Source organism: Pelobates fuscus, chromosome 9 (assembly GCF_036172605.1).
Source record: "Pelobates fuscus isolate aPelFus1 chromosome 9, aPelFus1.pri, whole genome shotgun sequence".
NCBI classification, from domain to species: domain Eukaryota; kingdom Metazoa; phylum Chordata; class Amphibia; order Anura; family Pelobatidae; genus Pelobates; species Pelobates fuscus.
Window position 1 is genome coordinate 8174949 of NC_086325.1, and position 21693 is coordinate 8196641.

General features: G+C 44.8%; 1 protein-coding gene across 11 annotated transcripts in view; it reads right to left on the reverse strand.

The window, feature by feature from the left end:
• The window catches only part of SIPA1L3 (signal induced proliferation associated 1 like 3), a 186304-nt gene that overhangs the window by 65593 nt on the left and 99018 nt on the right, over nt 1-21693 (reverse strand). For 8 of the 11 annotated variants that reach the window (XM_063431091.1, XM_063431087.1, XM_063431088.1 and 5 more), the window contains 2 exons: nt 19619-19672; nt 647-693 (listed from right to left, as the gene is read on the reverse strand). The gene's annotated coding sequence lies outside the window, so the exon portion shown is untranslated. Of the gene's footprint in view, nt 1-624; nt 694-19618; nt 19673-21693 lie in introns of all 11 variants that reach the window. The other 3 variants (XM_063431092.1, XM_063431090.1, XM_063431093.1) reach the window with 3 other exon arrangements.

Genomic DNA, 21693 nt, shown 5'->3' on the forward strand with positions numbered 1-21693 from the left:
CCACCTTGGAGAGGTCATTTTATGGGCCCATAAGACTGGGCTATGTCTGGGCTCTTATCAAGGGGGATTTGATTAATAGGGTGTATTTCTAACTGGAAACTTGGATTTCTGATAATATATGTATAATCACCTCCAAATATAATGTTACATTTGATTTCCGGGGCAAGGCTCTGCTAGCAGAACTGTAGTATTTGTTCACATACATCCCTTACGTTCCTCTGAGATCTCCAGAGTAAGACCATATTTTTCAGGAACTTTTCATGTTTATAATAAATAACTTTGTATTCTGTTAAAACCCCACTTTCCTAATTTTTTTAATATAAACTTTAAAAACAACTTCAGAGTAACGTATTAAGATATATCGCCTGGAGCAAAGTGGTGACCTAGTCATGCTTATGTTCTCCTGACTTCCCAGAATTGGGAAAAAAGTTAATGAAGAGGTAGTAGATATATATTGCAGCCTCTTAGCAGAAGAGGCAATGTCCAATTTAACAAGAAAACACTCAGAAGCCTACATAAGAGACTGTGTCTTTGTAATAAGCTGTTAGATGAGTAGGTCTGCAGGCCCCTGTGCATTGTTTGTATAGTATACTGTCAGCCACCATGCATGCTGTGTCTACTCACCAGACTGCATACAAACAGAGACGTTCAAAAATGCAGATCAAATGTAAATTGTTTCATCATGGTTGTGGGCTGCAAAAACAAAAGAAATTCAGAGGTCAACGTAGCACAAAACAGTACAGGAAGTGCACTTGTACACCATATAACAAGCACATATAAATTGTTCACTTGCTGTGTAGCCCAGTGAATCACATACCACTGTTTTACTGCAGAACCTATTCATGGTTTTTTGTTTTTACAAAATTCAGAATAATCCACCTACTGATGGTAAAATCAACACACACTCACTACAAAGGCTGATAGAGGAGACACCTCCAATCTCAGGACAGGGAATTAATCATTAACACTGATGTGACACCGTAACTGCCTATCGTTACAAGGCTTAACGACCCACGGGATGAGAAGGGTTAATGGGACAGTAATACCTAAATATTCACTGCTCTTATAAATCATTGAAAACTAGTAACACAGAGACAAGAGGTGCTTTAAACTACACACACACACACACACACACATTTGAAACCGAAACCTATTCTGATTGGTTCCCTGATGGTTTCAGCCAATAAGAATCAAGCAATAACGTATACAGTATCTTCATATAACTCATACCCCATGAAACACAGACTGCAGGAGCAATAAAACACAGACTTACGGTTCCAATTAAAGCAAAATAGGAAATACTGTATTTAAATACGCTGTTGTTTAGGAAAAGTGTGATTTTACATAAATGAATACAGAAGTCTTTTAATGAGGGTATATTATGTTTAGAGCGCCAGCAGCCCGTGTGGATACGTTATATGAATAATCACATTTCAAGATGGAGTCCTTATTGAAACACTACGACCATGGGGTTTAGACTATGAGCTGAGAATTATGGAAATTGGCAAACGGACAAACTGGAAAGCTAGCTCAGCTGGAAGATCCTAAGATATGTCATTACCCTTTTAATCCTCCACAATTCTGATCTAGTGAAATTTTCTTTGTGCATTTCTTAATGGATGGTGATGTGATGGTGTTAACATGGACAGCTGACACACCATCACACAAATACATTGACATTATCGGTATTTATACACCGTCAAATTCTGCAGAGCTGGACATAAAAACAAAGTGACGGCAGGAGCTTACAGTCTACACGATAGGTAGTAATTTCACATGGAATACATACCAAAAATACTCTCCATAAATATAGTTACTGAGTAAAGCAGAGCCGTCAAATAAACCAGGTGCGAACGCTTTGTACAATAACTACACAATGGGGGTTCCGTTAGGGTTGAGCATTTTTTTTTCATACTTTTTGGTCTTGACACAGTGAAAGCACCCAATTAAATGTAACCCCCACAGAACTGTGTACGTGGAGTCACAAAGCAAAGTCCCATGTCAGAGGATGCGTAAGAAGCCGTCAAGTAGCAACACAGTCACTGTGAACATGGCAGTGTGCCAGACGTAAGTGTGTGTTTCTACTTGCATCTGCTGCACCACGAACCCCAGCGCTGCTAGACTGTGAGCTCACGGGCTGGGTCCTCTGTATCAGGATGTGCTTATTATTTATCTTTATTCCCTATTTTGTACAGCACTGCTGAATATGTTGGTGCTATATAAATAAGAAATAAAATAGAATTGCTAAGTAATCACTTTGAGTGAAGTGACAGTTCCATTTTATCTTGCAGCAACGTCCTCACAGGCCACAGCAAAATGGAGATCTCAGGGAAATGTTACTAACAGGAATCTGGTGATCTCAGGTGGTTAACGCTCTGATTGTAGCAACAAATGGGACGGTCACAGCAAAATGGAGATCTTAGGGAAATGTTACTAATGGGAATCTGGTGATCTCAGTTGGTTAACGCTCTGACTGTACCAAAAAATGGCCCTCCACAGCTACACAGAGTATACTGTAAACCATGTCTTATGCTCTGAGATCTACTCCTAGAATAGCTAACCAGCAGGGCTGGTAATGGAATTCCATCCAAAATGTCTCATTATGTATAATAAGGAATACACGTTTCCTTACACTACTGACAGGTCAGACCTCGTCCCTCCACTCTGCACAGGTGCTGTTACACTCCTCCAACTCACTGTATCGCCAAAAGGGACACGTGTTCTAACCCCTCCTTACAGCTGGCCCCAACTTCTCCAGAACCAGCTGCTCCCTTTAAATCAAAGGGGACATTTTACAACCAGCAATAATCAGTGAATCCAACACTCTCTCACTGACTTCTACACACTATTTAACTGCTTAAAGGGCTGTGCAACTGAGGAACAAAGACAGTGACATGTTTTAAAAACAAAAAAAAAACAAAAAAAACACATGTAGTGGTTGAGCAGAGTAATCGCTGCCTTTTCTGATTAAATTAAGTGTTTACACCACTTCTAATGGCCATCACTCCAATAATCAGTCACTCCGGACAGCCACTAGAAGGCCCTTCCTGGGTTCTGCATGGGGATGCTGAACACTCCCCATAGAGATGCACTGAATGCATTTCTATGGGGAGATGCTGATTGGCGCAGTGCAGACTGATAGTGGACAAGTGACCTAATGACTGACATGTTTAATGGGTTAAAGGGACAGTCCTATGTAGGAGCAAAGTGACCTAATGACAGCGACATGTTTAATGGGTTAAAGGAACAGTCCCATGTAGGAGCAAAATGACCTAATGACAGTGACATGTTTAATGGGTTAAAGGGACAGTCCCATGTAGGAGCAAAGTGATCTAATGACAGCGACATGTTTAATGGGTTAAAGGGACAGTCCCATGTAGGAGCAAAGTGACCTAATGACAGTGACATGTTTAATGGGTTAAAGGGACAGTCCCATGTAGGAGCAAAGTGACCTAATGACAGTGACATGTTTTATGGGTTAAAGGGACAGTCCCATGTAGGAGCAAAGTGATCTAATGACAGTGTCATGTTTAATGGGTTAAAGGGACAGTCCCATGTAGGAGCAAAGTGACCTAATGACAGTGTCATGTTTAATGGGTTAAAGGGACAGTCCCATGTAGGAGCAAAGTGACCTAATGACAGGGACATGTTTAAAGGGTTAAAGGGACAGTCCCATGTAGGAGCAAAGTGACCTAATGACAGTGACATGTTTAATGGGTTAAAGGGACAGTCCCATGTAGGAGCAAAGTGACCTAATGGCAGTGACACGTTTCATGGGTTAAAGGGACAGTCCCATGTAGGATCAAAGTGACCTAGTGGCAGTGACACGTTTCATGGGTTAAAGGGACAGTCCCATGTAGGAGCAAAGTGACCTAATGGCAGTGACATGTTTAATGGGTTAAAGGGACAGTCCCATGTAGGAGCAAAGTAACCTAATGACAGTGACATGTTTAATGGGTTAAAGGGACAGTCCCATGTAGGAGCAAAGTGACCTAATGGCAGTGACACGTTTCATGGGTTAAAGGGACAGTCCCATGTAGGAACAAAGTGAGCTAATGACAGTGACATGTTTAATGTGTTAAAGGGACAGTCCCATGTAGGAGCAAAGTGACCTAATGACAGCGACATGTTTCATGGGTTAAAGGGACAGTCTCATGTAGGAGCAAAGTGACCTAATGACAGCGACATGTTTAATGGGTTAAAGGGACAGTCCCATGTAGGAGCAAAGTGACCTAATGACAGTGACATGTTTAATGGGTTAAAGGGACAGTCCCATGTAGGAGCAAAGTGACCTAACGATAGTGACGTGTATAGTCCCTATACTAATAGACAGCATTTGATACATTGCAACAATTTAAAGGGACAACATAGGCACCCAGACCACTTCAGCTCATTGAAGTGGTCTGGGTGTAGTGACCCTGTCTAGGAAACAGAAATAACATATATAATAATATTATAATATACATTGCAGGGTTAATATTACCTCTAGTGGCTATCAATCAGACAGCCACTTTCTATTTGCTAGGCAACGTTTGGTCACCTGACACTGGACATCCTCATGCTCTGCTTTATGACATCCCATGTCAGAAAAAACTGTATAGGAAAGCATTGCAGCGCCTACCCATTTATGCTCCCCTTGTCGGGTGATGTGGAAGAGGCGATGCACCAACCCAGCACTGAGCGTGATCGGCATTGGAATCAGGTAAGTACAGTAAGGGTTTACAAGTGCTCGGTATACAGCATTGTATTCCTAGCACTACAATATCCCTTTAAAGGACCACTCTAGTGCCAGGAAAACATATTCGTTTTCCTGGCACTAGAGTGCCCTGAGGGTGCCCCCACCCTCAGGGTCCCCCACCCGCCCAGCTCTGGAAAGGGGAAAAGGGGTAAAACTTACCTTTTTCCAGCGCTGGGCGGGGAGATCTCTGCCTCCGATCCTCCTCCGTTCCGCCCCGTCGGCTGAATGCACACGCGCGGCAAGAGCTGCGCGCGCATTCAGCCGGTCGCATAGGAAAGCATTTACAATGCTTTCCTATGGACGCTTGCGTGCTCTCACTGTGATTTTCACAGTGAGAATCACACAAGCGCCTTTAGCGGCTGTCAGCGAGACAGCCACTAGAGGATTTGGGGGAAGGCTTAACCCATTAATAAACATAGCAGTTTCTCTGAAACTGCTATGTTTATAAAAAAATGGGTTAACCCTAGCTGGACCTGGCACCCAGACCACTTCATTAAGCTGAAGTGGTCTGGGTGCCTAGAGTGGTCCTTTAAGACAAGTTAGGGGTTGTAGAATAACTAGTGTTATGTGTACACAGCCTGCCGGCCACCCACTGGCTGGGTAATCTCATACTGGCTTTCCAAATACCTTCTGAAAGATATACTGAGTTTTCACCCGGGCTGAGAGGGTGTGTCGGGGTTCCCCGTGGACTGTCTGGGGTCCATCCCTCTTCCAGGAAGAAATTGGATCATTTGGACAGCATACAAAAAGAATGTGTGGTCTGGCTGGATATGTTCTGTGTTATCTTTATGTGTGAATTAGGGATAGATCGATTATCGTCCGATATTCAGGATTTTGGCAAATATCGGTATCGACTATTAATACAGATATTTCGAGAGGCGGCAGTGGCCCAGCGCGTCCATAAGGTGTAACACACGGCCACATTTGGACGCACCGGCTCTAGAGGCACAAGAATCGAGTGATTTGAAAATCTATGGATATCACTAAACAAAAATGTGGTATTTTGTAATATTCAAAACTAAATAGTTAAATTCATCTGGCAATTAAAAAACAAAGAATTACTATTTTATAAATTCAAGTGCCAGTAATCACTAAATGTTTTGATTTTACTGCATTAACAAAGAATTGTAGTCTATGTTGATACAGAGGGTGATCTTTAAAGGGGAACCTGCCATTGCATAAGATTTTTTAATATCATGTGTAGATTGCCTCGTATCTAATAAACATGTACTTGTGAGGTGAAAAAATAAAATGAAATGTAGAAACCAACACCTCTAATGCTATAACTGGGCGCCTTCGTCTGAGCTCCCCGTCGGCCATTGTTATACGCTCTGTCCTGTAACTGGGCGTCTCCATCTTAGCTCCCCGTCGGCCATTGTCATATAGAGAAGAGGAGAAATGATACAATGAAGGATATTATCTAACAGTATTATTCATCAATGCGAGAACTGCCAGTAATTCAAATTGAATTTCTGTTTTCAGGCAGAGTGTGGCAACTAGTGGACCCCAGGCAATCTATTCTAAATAGTCTGACTACTAACAGTAAAATAAGGCTATCTTCGGTTAGTATCTCTTACAATGTATTTAAAGTGATAACGCACACTGGAGCCAACTCCTCCAACTTTAATATTCTATTAGCGATGGCAGTGACAGCCAGCAGTGCAGCTCCAGATGTTTGTGAGAAAGGTTTCCCATGATGCTCTAGGTGAGAAGCATGGGTAATATTAAAAACACCTGGAGCATCTCCCGAGATCCGCTGCCCCTCCTGTTGTGATGTTTACAGAGATCAGGAAATGATTGTAATTCTCCTGTTGGTTTTAATGTGTAGGTAGAACATCTCCCGAGATCCACTGCCCCTCCTGTAGTGATGTTTACAGTGACCAGGAAATGATTGCTGTAATTCTCCCGTTGGTTTGAATGTGTAGGTAGAACATCTCCCGAGATCCACTGCCCCTCCTGTAGTGATGTTTACAGTGACCAGGAAATGATTGCTGTAATTCTCCAGTTGGTTTGAATGTGTAGGTAGAACATCTCCCGAGATCCACTGCCCCTCCTGTAGTGATGTTTACAGTGACCAGGAAATGATTGCTGTAATTCTCCCGTTGGTTTGAATGTGTAGGTAGAACATCTCCCGAGATCCACTGCCCCTCCTGTAGTGATGTTTACAGAGACCAGGAAATGATTGCTGTAATTCTCCCGTTGGTTTGAATGTGTAGGTAGAACATCTCCCGAGATCCACTGCCCCTCCTGTAGTGATGTTTACAGAGACCAGGAAATGATTGCTGTAATTCTCCAGTTGGTTTGAATGTGTAGGTAGAACATCTCCCGAGATCCACTGCCCCTCCTGTAGTGATGTTTACAGTGACCAGGAAATGATTGCTGTAATTCTCCCGTTGGTTTGAATGTGTAGGTAGAACATCTCCCGAGATCCACTGCCCCTCCTGTAGTGATGTTTACAGAGACCAGGAAATGATTGCTGTAATTCTCCAGTTGGTTTGAATGTGTAGGTAGAACATCTCCCGAGATCCGCTGCCCCTCCTGTAGTGATGTTTACAGAGATCAGGAAATGATTGTAATTATCCTGTTGGTTTGAATGTGTAGGTAGAACATCTCCCAGGAATCCACGCTGAACATTGAGCATCACGCTTTTACTCCCAATATCTGTAACATTCACAGTATGTATTATCAGGGCTTTTCACTAAAGTGACTTTCAAATTCAAGGTAAAAATAGTCAAAGTGTAAAGACTGATTTTCATGCATCATTTGTAGGGATGTAATGGAAGTGACCTCCAGGTCAGTACACACATTAATCATTTACAGCAATCTCACCGGCGCAATATATAGATAAATGTACACATCACCAGCATGACATGGTCACTTTAACTCTGCTTTTAGAAGTGGTTATGGTGCAAGCAATCTGTATGGCTTTAGCTGTAGTAACACCTCCGGCACATGTGAGCTAGTCAGCCTGGGATTTTGTTCCGGACGGCCTAATGTCAGTTCTGTGCATAAAAAACGGCCATGGTCTATATGCACTGCTGACGGACATAATGAGCTTCTCCTGCAGGCAGCGCAGTGAACCAGTGGGACTGTGTGTGCAGCTCATAATCACACAATCCAAATAACTAATTTAAAGGGACAGCACAGGGTCAGTTATTTATATCGCCAACATATTCTGAAGCACTGTACAATAGGAAACAAGACAAACGTTTAATTCTAACAAAACATGAATGACATACGGAAACAGTAGGTGAAGAGGGCCCTGCCCAAAGAGCTCTCAAACTAAATTGTCTCCTAGCTCTCCAATACCAGACCTCTCAGCTCTCTACATTAGATTTTGCAGTACTTGATTTTTATCTTTTCCCTTGTCTACACCCTGACCTACCCTATGTGCAGCTGACATTCCCTGAATGCGTCTTAAAGAGATGCATGGGAATTAATGCTTCTCTATCAGAAGAAGCCGATTGGAAGCTCACCATACATGCACCCAAGGTCCAACAAGGCTCCTTTATAAGTAGCATGAGATAGGACCCCAAAGAGGGAACCAGTGATGCAGCATCATGCGGAGAAGGCACGGATATTATCTAGGAGAACTTAGCCCAGCATTGGATTCAAGGTAAGTTTTTTTTTTTTTTATTCAAACGGCTTTTATTTGTGTCACCGAAAATGTAAAACAGTGCGATAGGATAGCAAAATGGGAGACACGCAGGTCTCGCAACATCTGGAGCAGCCATATGATTATAAAGAAATGAAAACCGAAACAACATTAACTATAAGAAGGTAGTACAGTATCAGCAACTTCGTTATGTTACATGTATTAAATATGCAAACATCTGCCTCTTATGGTCATACGTGAAGGGATGAGTGTGTCACCCCTGTGTGAGCCAAGTAGCGACTGTGTAGTACATGGTCGAGATTCGCCTGTCATCAAAATGGTTGCATCTAGCCTAGGAGTATCTTCTAGGCAGATAGGGGCCATTATAACGTCTGTGGTATAGCTAACCTAAAGGTTTAAGTCGTAGAGAGGACTTGTCGTCCCATATATTACTGACAAATAGTGGGTTTCCATTGGGTCTGATTGCCTTTGGCCGCACACTCCTCGCGTGGGTCCTGTTTTGTCGTGCGGGCGGTAAATTCTGTTGGTTTAGTCTATAGTAGTGGGCATTAGCGAATTAGCGGAGCATCCGTATAGCACCCGTGGCCCAAGCCTGCCATACCCTCCCGTTTGGCTGTTTTTGAGACTAGTGTGCACGGGCAATGAGGTCAGACTCGCGCGTGGGGTCAGGGGAAGAGAGCAAGCCGTGTAGGAAGGAGAACACGAAAACAGAAGGGGATGGGGAAGTGAGATGGAAGATAAAAAAGGAGAGGGAAGAGAAAAAAAAAAGGGGGAGAGGTGGGAAGATCTAGGAGCACCCTCGTCGTGCCTGTGGTAGATTCGGATCCGAGGTGTTCCGTGCAGTGCGGTGTCACCCTGAGGCGCGGGTGGAGGCGGATAGGGGTACCCCTCACGGGCCACGCCCCCGCCCGGCCACCATACCCTGCCCCGCCACGCACCTCTCAACATGTTTCTCCTCCATACCTATCAATGAAGCGTGGATCGATTCCGCCCTATGTATCTCCTCCACCCGTTCCATCCATAGTCCAATCGACGGGGTTCCATCTTGCTTTCAGTGACCTCGTCCCAAAACGGTGTGATGCGTGGGCATTCTCACCAGATATGTAGGATCGTTCCGCACCCCTCCCCGCATCTCCAGCATGTGTCGGGTACCGCCAGGAAGATCCTGTGCAGGCTGTCGGGTGTTCTGTACCAGAACGATAGAAGCTTATAATTGGTTTCCTGATAGTTGGAGCTAGAGGAGCATTTGTGGTGTAGGACCAGGATCTTTTCCCATTGAGTTGCGGTGAATGATGTACCCAGGATGCGTTACCAACGTTGGCGAAAGGTGTCCGCGTTCTCCAGGTGACCTATAAGGAGGTGCTGGTAAATGAGAGATGTGGACTTGGCTAGGTTGGTCCTTTGGTCACAGAGTGTCTCAAACCACGTCAGGTCTCTATGTAGGGCTTCTCTGTGCGATAGGATTTGAAGTGTGTAATTTGTGTATAGCGGAAGATTTGCATTGCGGACGGTTGGTCGTTGTCCATCAATTCCCGGAGTGGTATTATGCCTGTGTTATTCAGGATCTTATGGATGGGGAGGGATTCTCCCCCACCCAGGATACTCCAAGATGTCGGCGGCAGCCCACCTCCTATTTGAGGGTTATATGACAACTGTATCATCGGGCTCGGTGTTGGAGAAAGCTGTGGAATTCTTCTGATGCTGTCCCAGGTTTTTAGCGTTTGTGTCACAGTGGAGGTGCAGTCTTGGGGCGTCGTCGGAGGCCTCTTCGAGTTCCATACTGTAGTGAGAAGTGACGGCCCCATGTGATTCTTATCAAGTTCGATCCATTGTTTGTGTGCTGGATGAGTATGCCATTCCAAGACCCATTGTAGCACTGTAGCACTGTAGCATGATGGTATTTGCAGAGATCCGGGAGTGCTGTTCCACCCTCGTGGTAGGCATAGGATTTCCTGTCTGAGTCTCGCCTGCCCCCCACTCCACACGAATCGTACCATAGCGGTCCGGAGCGATTGAAAGAACGCCGTCGGTAGGGCTAGAGGTATCGTTTGGTAGAGGTACAGGATCCGGGGCAGAATGTTCATTTTCAGGATAGCTATACGGGCGAACCACGAAATGTATGGGTACGACCACATCTGTAAATCTCTATTTTTTGTAGCAAGGGTAGGAAGTTCGTCCGATACATGTCTCCCAGATCCCTGTTAAGGGCGATGCCCAGGTATTGCATGTGGTTCAGGCACCATCTGAACGGGAATTGGCGCTTCAGTACGTCGACCTGCGTCGGCGAGGTCGTCATGTTAAGTACCTCACATTTAGGTATATTCAGTTTAAATCCCGATATCTCCCCGAAGGTCTCAAATGCCGACATCAAGCGAGGTAGGATGGCCTCGGATTTGTTGATAATAAATAAGAGATCGTCCGCATACGCCGCTACTTTGTGGATACGGTCCTTGTCGGAGAATCCTAGGATCTCATCTGATCTGCGCACCACTTCCAGGAATGGTTCAAGGGTGAGGGCGAAGAGCATAGGAGAGAGCAGACATCCCTGCCGTGTTCCGTTCCGGATCTGAAAGGGTTCGGTGAGTGCACCGTTCACTCTTACTTTGTTCTCCCCAAAGCCCATCTCTTGCAGCGTAGCTGTAAGGAACGACCAGTTTACCCGGTCGAACGCTTTCTCAGCATCCGTGGAGAGCAATAGGAGGTTATCTTTCAACCGCCTCGCCAGGTGTTGGATGGATTGGACCCTGAGAGAGCTCTCTCTGGACTCACGTCCAGGTATGAATCCAGTCTGGTCTGGGTGGACCAGATTCGGCAGTAGGCCTCCAATCCTGGTGGACAGTATCTTGGTCAGTAGTTTTATATCCACATTGAGTAGGGCGATCGGTCTATAGCTGCTGCATAGTTTGGGGTCTTTCCCTGACTTCGGGAGAACCGTGATGGTAGCCGCCAGTGACTCCTGGTGGAACTGAGCATCTTCGATGAGAGCGTTGAATGCATTAGTAAGTTTTGGGATTAAGATGTGTTTGGAATTTCTTATAATATTCTAGGGTGAAGCCGTCTGGGCCTGGCGCTCGACCTGTTTTAGCTGCTTTGATCGCTCCTGCCACCTCCACCTCCGTGATCGGTACTTCCAAGTCCTCCGATTCCCCTCGCTGCAATCTCGTCCCCACATAGGTTTTGAGATAGTTCCGCATTTTTTCGTTCCTATCCGCTCTCATTTGGTTGTGTCGATTGCGGGATATAATACAGTGAGGAGTAGAATGTCCGAAATTCCGAGGCGATCTTATCCGGAAATTGTGTAATTGTGCCATCAGCTTGCCGTAGTCTGTTGACCTGGGCTAGTCCCTGTGGACCTTTAAGCATCCTGGCCAGTAGCCTCCCGCCTTTGTTAGCATGTTGATAAAAGAAGGCCTTCGAGCGTTGCAATGAACGATAGTGACAGGTCGTCATGTGTGTTTGAAGCTGTCTCCGGGCTTTCAGTAGCTCCGCATATGTCGACTCGAGGTGTGATCTCTTATGCTGTGCCTCGAGTGTAGATATGCGGTCCACAAGGTCGGTAATTTGTCGTTGGGATTCTTTTCTCTTTTTGGAAGCTAGGTGCATCAGTGTGCCCCTAATAACGCTTTTATGCGCCTCCCAGATCATGGTTGCGACGTGGTCTCCCGTTGTGTTGAGCGTAAAATATGAATTGAGTTCCTCGGAGACCTGTTCCCTGACTGTTAGGTCTAGCAGTAGCGAATCTTGGAGCCTCCATGCCCATGAGGTTGGACGCATCCTTGGGGAATCTATCTTCAGAGTGACTGGTCCATGGTCGGACAAGTGTGCTGCTCCTATCTCCACCGTTTGAATTGTCGTCAACTGTTCTTGTTGCATGAATATATAGTCTATTCTCGAGTAGCGTTTGTGGATCGTAGAGTAGTGGGTGTATTCCCTGTCATCGGGATGCATTGCGCGCCAGCAATCCACCAGTCGAAGGTTCCGTAAAGATTTCAGTATATTTCGGAGAGCACATTGAGTTATGCAGCTGTGTCCCGTAGAACAGTCGGTAAGAGGGTGTAGTGGTACGCGGAAGTCGCCGCCTAGGATCAAGGTTCCTTCCGTAAAGAAGCAGAGCTTGAGAAGGGTTTCGCGTATGTATCCCTTTTTTTAAAATTATATTATAGAATAGTGATTCATATATGCTCTCCCCCTCCCTCAGCCCCCTGTTCTCCCCATCCCCGCATAAATCTGTAGTGGAGCGTCCTGCATTCCGCCAATCATCCAGGTGTGGGCAGTCCAGGTGTATCCAACAGCTTGGAGGGTTCAGGTGTAGAGGGCGGTAGCGCAGAAGACAGGTGTCCCATGTCCCATGCTGGTTTCAGCCGAACACCTCCAAGCCAGTAATGCCTGTCCCAGGTTCCCCTCCCAAAACAGCCCGGCCAGTTCTAGGAGGAAGAAAAAGGAAAAAACATGGGGGCAAGTGGGGACCAAGTCACCGTAGGAGAGACATGTGGTGGTGGTAGGCCCGTATTCTAACCTCCGTAGTGAGACATGGGAGCCTCCCACCCGTTCCATGGCAGCAATACCTGTAAACCTATTCCCGTCCCCCACCCAAAGAGACAAAAGAGAGAAACAATAAAATAAAAAGAATAAAAAAATATATATATATTTTCTCTTTTTTTTTTTTCAGGTGCCCACCCGGACCGGTCAGCCAGCCAGCCATGGCTAAGGTGTAGCTTATGGGCAGCCTTTCACTGGAATTCCGTCTTGTGTAGGCCTACTGGACCATCAGGTCCCCGGTGGGCTTGTTCCCGGCTGTAGTCTGCTATTCTTCTGGATTAGTCGGGTGGGGGTTATGACGCCCGGGTGGTTCTCCCTGGAGTCCCTCCCTGTTCGCCGGGGTGGCCTCTGGGGTCTGGGTTCCCTGTCCAATGGTTCCAGGATCCAGTCCGGCACAGCTATAGGTGGTAAATCCAAGTGCTGCAGGAAACGTGGAATTTCATCTGGCCAGTGAGCGGCTACCCACTCATTCCGGTGGCGCATCTGTATGCTGAAGGGGAAGCCCCATTTATATGGGATATTGCGTTCCCTGAGGGCAGCTGTTATGGGTCTGAGGGCTCGTCGCGCTTCTAACGTGGCAAGGGAGAGGTCTTGGTATAGAGAGACCTCAGTGCCCTGGTATTGCCATGTGGGCCGTGTTCTGGCATTGCGCATTATGCGTTCCTTTAGTGGGAAGGAGTGAAGGCAGCAAATGAGATCTCGGGGGTCCCCCTCTCGGAGTCGGGGTCTCAGGGCCCTGTGCGCACGTTCAAAGCGTATCTCCGCAGGCGCATCTCCCCCTAGTATTTGTTGGAATAGCCCGGTCAGCAGGGCCTCCGCATTTTCTGTGCCCTCCTACTCAGGTACCCCTCTTATCCTGATGTTGGAGCGGCGGCTCCTGTTGTCCAGGTCCTCCATCTGACGGCGCAGGGCCAGTAGCATGTTGCCCTGTCTTGTGATGGCCGTGTCGGCAGCTGATGTTTGGCGTCACGTGGTCTGGGCCTGTGCTTCCAGAGCCTGTATCTGGCTGTCCTGTGCCTCCATGTCAGTCCTCAGTGCAGTCACTGCTGAGGTGAGGGATGCTGTGAGGGTAGAGGTAAGAGAGTGCAGGTCAGCTTTTGTGACCATATTACTTGCCAGGCGCCTGATTTCTGCTCCTATATCTGCCAGCGTGGGCTGCTCCTGGTCTGAGCTGGAGGAAGCAGGGGAGACCGGCGCCATTTTGGAGCCGTGCGCGTGGCGGCTAGACCCCAGCGGGGTCTGAAGAAACCGGTCCATCGGGCCCGAGGAGGATGCCTGAGGTGCAGCCATGGGGGTCTGCGAGTGCTCCGCTCGCTTTGTGCGCCCTATCAGGGTCGGAGTGCGTGCGGTAAGTGGCTGTTAGGAGCGTGGTGGTGAGGAGCTCAGGGTTTAGGCGGCCATGCTGCTCGGACCTCAGGCCACGCCCCCTCAAGGTAAGTTTTACCTTATTTTGAAATGTTTTTTGACCAAAAAATGAAGCATAGAATAGGGTTGGAGTAACCCTTTAAAGAGGGTTAAGATGGCCTAACTCTGCATACAGGGTGGCAAAGATATGATACTAGAGAGTACCTTGTATCTAGCAGTGCTAAAATCAAAAACTGATCTGAATTTTGTGTAATGTATTGTTGCTGATGATGTATAAAGGCTGTTTAAAAGCCCCTTTTTTCCTAAATCCCCCCTATTTCCTGAGAGGTACATGGCCAGTGATATTTTTAGTGTGGTAATATATGTAGGTTGTAGTTTTCAAAACATGCCCTGTATTGAAGAAGAAAGTACGGACCCCAAACGGAGTTCATCCTAACAACCAACTAAAGTCCAATCAAGGGGCTGAGGTCCATTTATTCTACAATAAAGTAAAGCCAATGAGTTTAAAGAGCGCCCACACAATAAATTGGGGGAGGGGAGAATAAAACACATGCAGAATGAATAATTGTGTTATGCTAAAATGAGAACACGAGAGAGATTTGTTTTATTAAGTCGTCAATTGAAAAGAATTCAAATAAAGTCTAATCTGTTTCCATGGAAGTGCAATATAGGGGTGCCTGAAACGGCCATTTTACTAAATATATCCAAGTGCGTTTACAAGAACATTGTGTTAACACAGACAGATTGTTGCTCACGTGTCATGCTTCCAGAGAGACTGTTACTTCTACATGTCTGCATATTACACCGCGGACAACCAGCTTTGCATCTAACATTCAGTGTGACTAGGTACACATTTTCTCGCCCTGTAACGATCTCTCCAGTAGTAACCTGCAATGTTGTCTCTATGTGCCGTATTACATGATAAACCTTTATAACCCTGCATATAGGTACTTAATGGACGCTTCAACTATATTACCTAACAAGATGAGTGATAAATTCAAATACAGAGATCTCCTATTGACTGTTCTTATAAAGTGATCTGCACTTGTGAGATTAAATGCACATATGAATAATTTATGAAACTATCCAATCAGATATAGTGTTTGTTTCTAATCTACTTATACCTAATGAAACGGACCAGATGCCCTGACTCTGAAAGAAACCAACAGACCAGCAGTTTAATCCAAAGAACGTACTGATCAGAATGACAATAAGCCATGTTTATTGCTGTGTGCTAATTAAGTCTTCCCAGGTTGAAGCCACAACCCCCACAGCAGTTGGTAGAGAGAGGTAGGTAATCCCCAATTGCTTGGTTAGTTTCACTCCAACTCCCATTTATTCACAGCTATTTATGGTCATCTGTAGCCCTGGTCTCTGAGCACTGATTATTTTAATGAGTCCAAGGGCCCCTCGTGGCTGCAAAGTGACTCGAGCAATGTGATGGGTAAAGTGGTAAAGTGTTTCTCTACCCCTGCAGTCTCAATGTGACCCGATGACAGTGACATATTTAAAGGTTTCCAGCCTGTATCTACTTCGCCCTCACCCCGCACATTTTATCCAGGATGCACCCCGAGGCACTGTTCTAATAAACCATATGGGTTTGTGTCAATCAGTGTCCATCGGGGGCCCACGACCACCCACTTCTCCCCAAAGCGAGTTGCTGTTAAATGAGATGAATCTTTATGGAGGTAATTAGTTATGACATACTTCTAGCCAGATCAGCTCACACTCCGATGACCTATTTGTGTAGTCCTCGGCGAGTAAGCAGCTATGTCACATTTTATTTGGCGCAGTCTATTGGAGAGCTAACCCTTTGAAAGCTAGAATGAGTTAGGGATCCGAGCTCCCTCTTTCATCCCAAAGTATCTCACTGGATAAAATCTGTCTGAGCCTTATACCTGCCTCATACATATACAGCATTACAAGGATAAGCAATGTGGCAGCACAGCCTGGCACTGGTCAGCCGGACACCAAGCCGTATGGTTTTCTGCACAGCAGAAATATGTGTTAAAATAACACATTCTGTTGAAGTCAGAGGAAGAGCTTCAGGGTATTGTTTCTTAATAATCCTACTAAACCACTGGCACTATGTTTGCAGGCTCAGTCTTTTATGGCTTCTAAAGAGCCCTTTGAGAAACCTAAGAGGTCCCCAACCAAACAGAAGGTGTATTGGGGACAGGGGCAAGAAGACATGGTTTAGCGTCTGCATGAAAGGCATTCGTGAGTCCCTGTGCTTGTCACTACCATAGATATCTGGAAAGAAACACAATGACAAGTGTAGACCTCGCTTAAGGCTCACATCAAAAACTGTAAAACACTTTGCAGTATCTCTCTTAGGGAGAGAGAGGGACAGGAGACGTCAGGGTGAAAACGTAAGAAGAAAGCAAAATGCTGGGTGAATGGTTCCACGATCTGTCATCCTGTCTTGTTCTTGACAGCAACTTTCTGATTATAGCACCCGTCCTGGGTGCACCAGCCACCAGTAAAAATTGCTCAACCTGCAGGTGAAGGTGGCTGTCAGAGTGATGGTTCACCGGCAAAATATAACAAAGTCTTGCTCACACATCCTTCACAACTAACTAGTCTCTAAACCAAACCCACCAAAGGGTCTCTGTCTTCTAAGTTATTCCACGTGTAACTGTTACTGTGCCCTGAAAGAACACATCCCGCTCGATGTCACAATGGCTATATTGAAAGACTGGTGCCAGGGCAATATGCCACTGACCTGTATTTTCAGTTAAGTCATTTGAAGAAAAAAAAAAGTTATGCAAATGAAAAAAAAGTCAAAAGGAGAAAAACATTACTGTGCAAACGTCTTAGGCCACCATTAGATTTGTTGTTTTAGCAATGAAACATAGAAACATAGAATGTGACGGCAGATAAGAACCATTCGGCCCATCTAGTCTGCCCAGTTTTCTAAATACTTTCATTAGTCCCTGGCCTTATCTTATAGTTAGGATAGCCTTATGCCTATCCCACGCATGCTTAAACTCCTTTACTGTGTTAACCTCTACCACTTCAGCTGGAAGGCTATTCCATGCATCCACTACCCTCTCAGTAAAGTAATACTTACCTAATATTATTTTTAAACCTTTGTCCCTCTAATTTAAGACTATGTCCTCTTGTTGTGGTAGTTTTTCTTCTTTTAAATGTAGTCTCCTCCTTTACTGTGTTGATTCCCTTTATGTATTTAAATGTTTCTATCATATCCCCCCTGTCTCGTCTTTCCTCCAAGCTATACATGTTAAGATCCTTTAACCTTTCCTGATATAATGACCGTATAGAATTAAAGGAATCACTCTCTTTATTATTATACAACCAGAAAATACAGGAAATGTGTACGCAGTATGCATAATAGGCAACTCTCAAAGGGAGGCCAAGTTGACCATTCTACAGTCCAAAGAAGTTTGAGGTCTTTGCAGACTGGTTGCAGCCAAGAAACCACTTTTTCAGAAATATGCAAATATTGGAATGTATGCCCCTCCACAAAGACCATTCCTGATCAAGCTTCTTCGGACTGTAGAATGGTCAACTTGGCCTCCCAATAACGCTGTCAGATACTGAACCAGGTCCTTGTTGGACTTCATCCGGTCTGTCAAAGAAAAAACTCAGACACTGATCAGATTTTTAACATTTTCTTGGTCTTCCAGTTCTTTATTTTGTCCATGACCTGTCCCGATTCTTCAAATTTCTTTAGAACAGAATAGCACATTTTGAATATACAGTTTGTTTGCTGATTTCCCTTTGGGAGTGGCCTTGCATACATACTTTATTTTCTGGTTGTATTCTAATAAAGAGACTGAGGAAAAATTATGTATGGTCATTATACCATTGCTAGAACAACAAATCTACTGGTGGCCTAAGACTCTTATACAGTACTGTAAATAAATAAAACCACTGTTTTTGTTTTTTTAAAAGCAACCATAGCTTCCCACTTTGGCCAGCTATTTCTCCATAGGCTGCACCATGTCGGTGGAATTCTCTCCCCCCCCGCCCACCGGAATCCCTGAACATCTGTCTCCGTAATGCCAAGCACTAAATGCCAAAACAATCTGATACCGCCTGATCATAAACAAGATTGTCAGCTCTCAGGAACAAGCTCTTTCAATTCCAGTTGTGGCTTCTCAATTAGACGGACATACATTGCACTGAGACACAGAATACATTGCATTAACATCTGTGTATCCACAATCTCAATCTCAAGATTGAATCAGGCAGGTCTTAGGCCTCATTCTGTAAACAATGTTACTTTGGTTGGTACTCCATTTAAATGTCCTTACTTTTCTTAATATTATTTTCACACTACTTTTGGATCAACTGGATTGTGGAGGATGGATCTATGTGTAACTTGTCTGGATAAGTAGGTAGCTATGGATTTAATTTGAAATGAGGGGTTTGAGCTGAAAGAGTCAGACAATGTAATTTGGTTAGACATGACAAGAACACAGTGGCTTGCATGCTGTGGCTGATCATAGTAATTCAATAAAAATTTAAATCTATCCAATTTTCAGGGAATAATGATTGAATTAAAATCTCACCCTTATTAAACCATGAAATTGGCCACTCGTAGTTATGTTTCTGAATCATTGCAGGGTTCAGAGAACTCAGTATGTGCCCACAGATACCAGGGGCGTCACTAGGTCTGGGTAGAGGGGGCCATAGCCTCCTACATCATGCAGTGCTCCCTCCCCACCAATTGTAATTGAAGCTGGGAGCACCAAGCCTCCCTTCACAAGCTGCAGCAGATCATGGGGTGGGTGGAATTCGCACATGTGGCCATTGGGTGACGCTGTGCTGCGAGTAACTTTCTGCTGCGGAAGGGGGGGGGGGGACTCAGTCTGTGTGTGTATTGGTAAATCTGTTTGTGGTGGGGGGGGGGTCAGTCTGTGTGTGGGTGAGGAAGGGAGGGTTCAGTATGTGTGTGTGTGTGTGTGTGTGTGTGTGTAAATATTGGTCTGTGTGGGGGTTCAGTCTGTGTGTGGGGGGTCAGTCTGTGTGTGTGGGGGGGTCAGTCTGTGTGTGGGGGGGCAGTCTGTGTGTGTATATGTATGGATCAGTCTGTGTGTGTGTGTGTTTTGGTCAGTCTGTGTGTGTGTATATATTGGTCTGTCTGTGTGTATGGGTCAGTCTGTGTATGAATGGGTCACTCTGTGGGGGAGGGGTGTCTGTGTATTGGTGAGTCTGTGTGTCTGTATGGATCAGTCTGTTTGTAGGTGGGTGGGTGTGTGTGTGTGTGTGTATGGACCTCCCCCCTTAAAGGGAAACTATCGTGCTAGGAAAACAAGTTGTTTTCCTGACACTATTCCTCCATATAGTGAGCTGATACGGTGTACTATAAATTGTAAAATTCAGTATTATACCTGTAGCTTCTAGTGCCAGGTACAACGCGTGACATCACCCCTGCTTTACAGGATCTGAAAAATAACAAGGAAGGGAAAATCTGTAATCAGCTAATTATTTATTGGAATTTTAGATAAAATGCCTTAAGGAAAAGTGTCATTGTATGGCATCCGAAGTATTATCCACTATTTTGTTGTATTAGTTTGGAAAATGGTGCATTTAGATCTATTCTTGTTTCTTTTAATCAGTTAAGTCATTTTGGAGTGAGGAAACAAACCCTATTGGATATGGACTGCCTTTAGGGCATTCTGTCTTGGATGCTTTGAATGAATCTCTTTATATCTGATCTTATTAGATTTTGTTTTAATGCATGTGGTTTGTTGTTTGTGTTGTGATAAACGTTGGTGCTATGTGCAGGGTCTTTTGTTAACAGGATTTCCTGGTTTATTTAATACGGTGTTCATTTACCTTTAGCCCTTTGATTATAATCGAAACTTTTCAAACTACAATTAAAGTTAGATGTTATTCACCTGTAACAGACAAGACAAGTAAAAACAAAGCAATAGAAAAAGGATTATTTGTAAGCAGTTAGGTGAATTCTGCACAGCAGGATTACTATCAGAAGATCCAGGAATTCCCCATTATTATCCATCATTTTGGTTATACAGGGGCTGCAGATTATATAATCCCCTAGAATTATCAGACGTACGTACATAGATGCCACAATTCGGATGATAACCTTGCTGCTTCACATACACGAATACATTGTATACTTGGTGTAGACGTTCCCTGTCACTGATGTAAATACTGCATGAATGAAGATTCTATGAATGTCGAATCAGACTCAAAAAAGGCTTAATTGTACAAGACTATTCGTACAACTTATTCCCTGGAGAGATGGAAAGATGTGTAAAGGACAGACATAGCGTTTCTTCCCCATTACTAAACAGACCCCTCCAGATATCAAGAGGCCGTGTAAGGCTGTAACATTAGGATTCAGTGAAGAAACCTCCCCACAGCTGCATCTAACAGAACATCTCAAGGGGCAAATGTGCAAGAGGTTTGTATTGCAAATTCATTTTATTAGTCATAGCTGACTGTGGATCACTGTGACTGGACTTTACTCATATCTTCCTGTGTAGTCATTCTGTCCCTCGACACACTCAATCTGGGCCCATGTGAACATTTTCTAAACTAAGAACAAATCATTAAAATGTAATATTAAAGTATTTACCATGTCAGGGGAAAAACACTGTCAAATATTCTACATGGGACTGTCCTTTTAACCCATTAGACCAGTCACTGTCATTGTGCTCCTACACGGGACTGTTCCTTTAACGCATTATTATTATTATTATTTTATGATTTATATAGCGCCATCAGATTCCATAGCGCTGTACAAAGGGTGGACTAACAGTTATTTAATTGTAACCAGACAACTCGACGTACAGGAACAGAGATGTGGAGGGCCCTGCTCAGTGAGTTTACATGTTAGAGGGAGTGGGGTATAGTGACACAGTAACAGAGGGATTGAGGGCCTGCTCAGTGAGTTTACATGTTAGAGGGAGTGGGGTATAGTGACACAGTAACAGAGGGATTGAGGGCCTGCTCAGTGAGCTTACATGTTAGAGGGAGTGGGGTATAGTGACACAGTAACAGAGGGATTGAGGGCCTGCTCAGTGAGTTTACATGTTAGAGGGAGTGGGGTATAGTGACACAGTAACAGAGGGATTGAGGACCCTGTTCAGTGAGTTTACATGTTAGAGGGAGTGGGGTATAGTGACACAGTAACAGAGGGATTGAGGGCCCTGCTCAGTGAGTTTACATGCTAGAGGGAGTGGGGTATAGTGACACAGTAACAGAGGGATTGAGGGCCCTGCTCAGTGAGTTTACATGCTAGAGGGAGTGGGGTATAGTGACACAGTAACAGAGGGATTGAGGGCCCTGCTCAGTGAGTTTACATGCTAGAGGGAGTGGGGTATAGTGACACAAAGGGTAAAAGTAGGAGTATGAAGTAAGTTCTTAGAAAATTATTCGCTGAGGTCTTGGTAGGTAATTTTGACAGTTGCAGGAGAGGAGTCATGGAGGGTGGGGG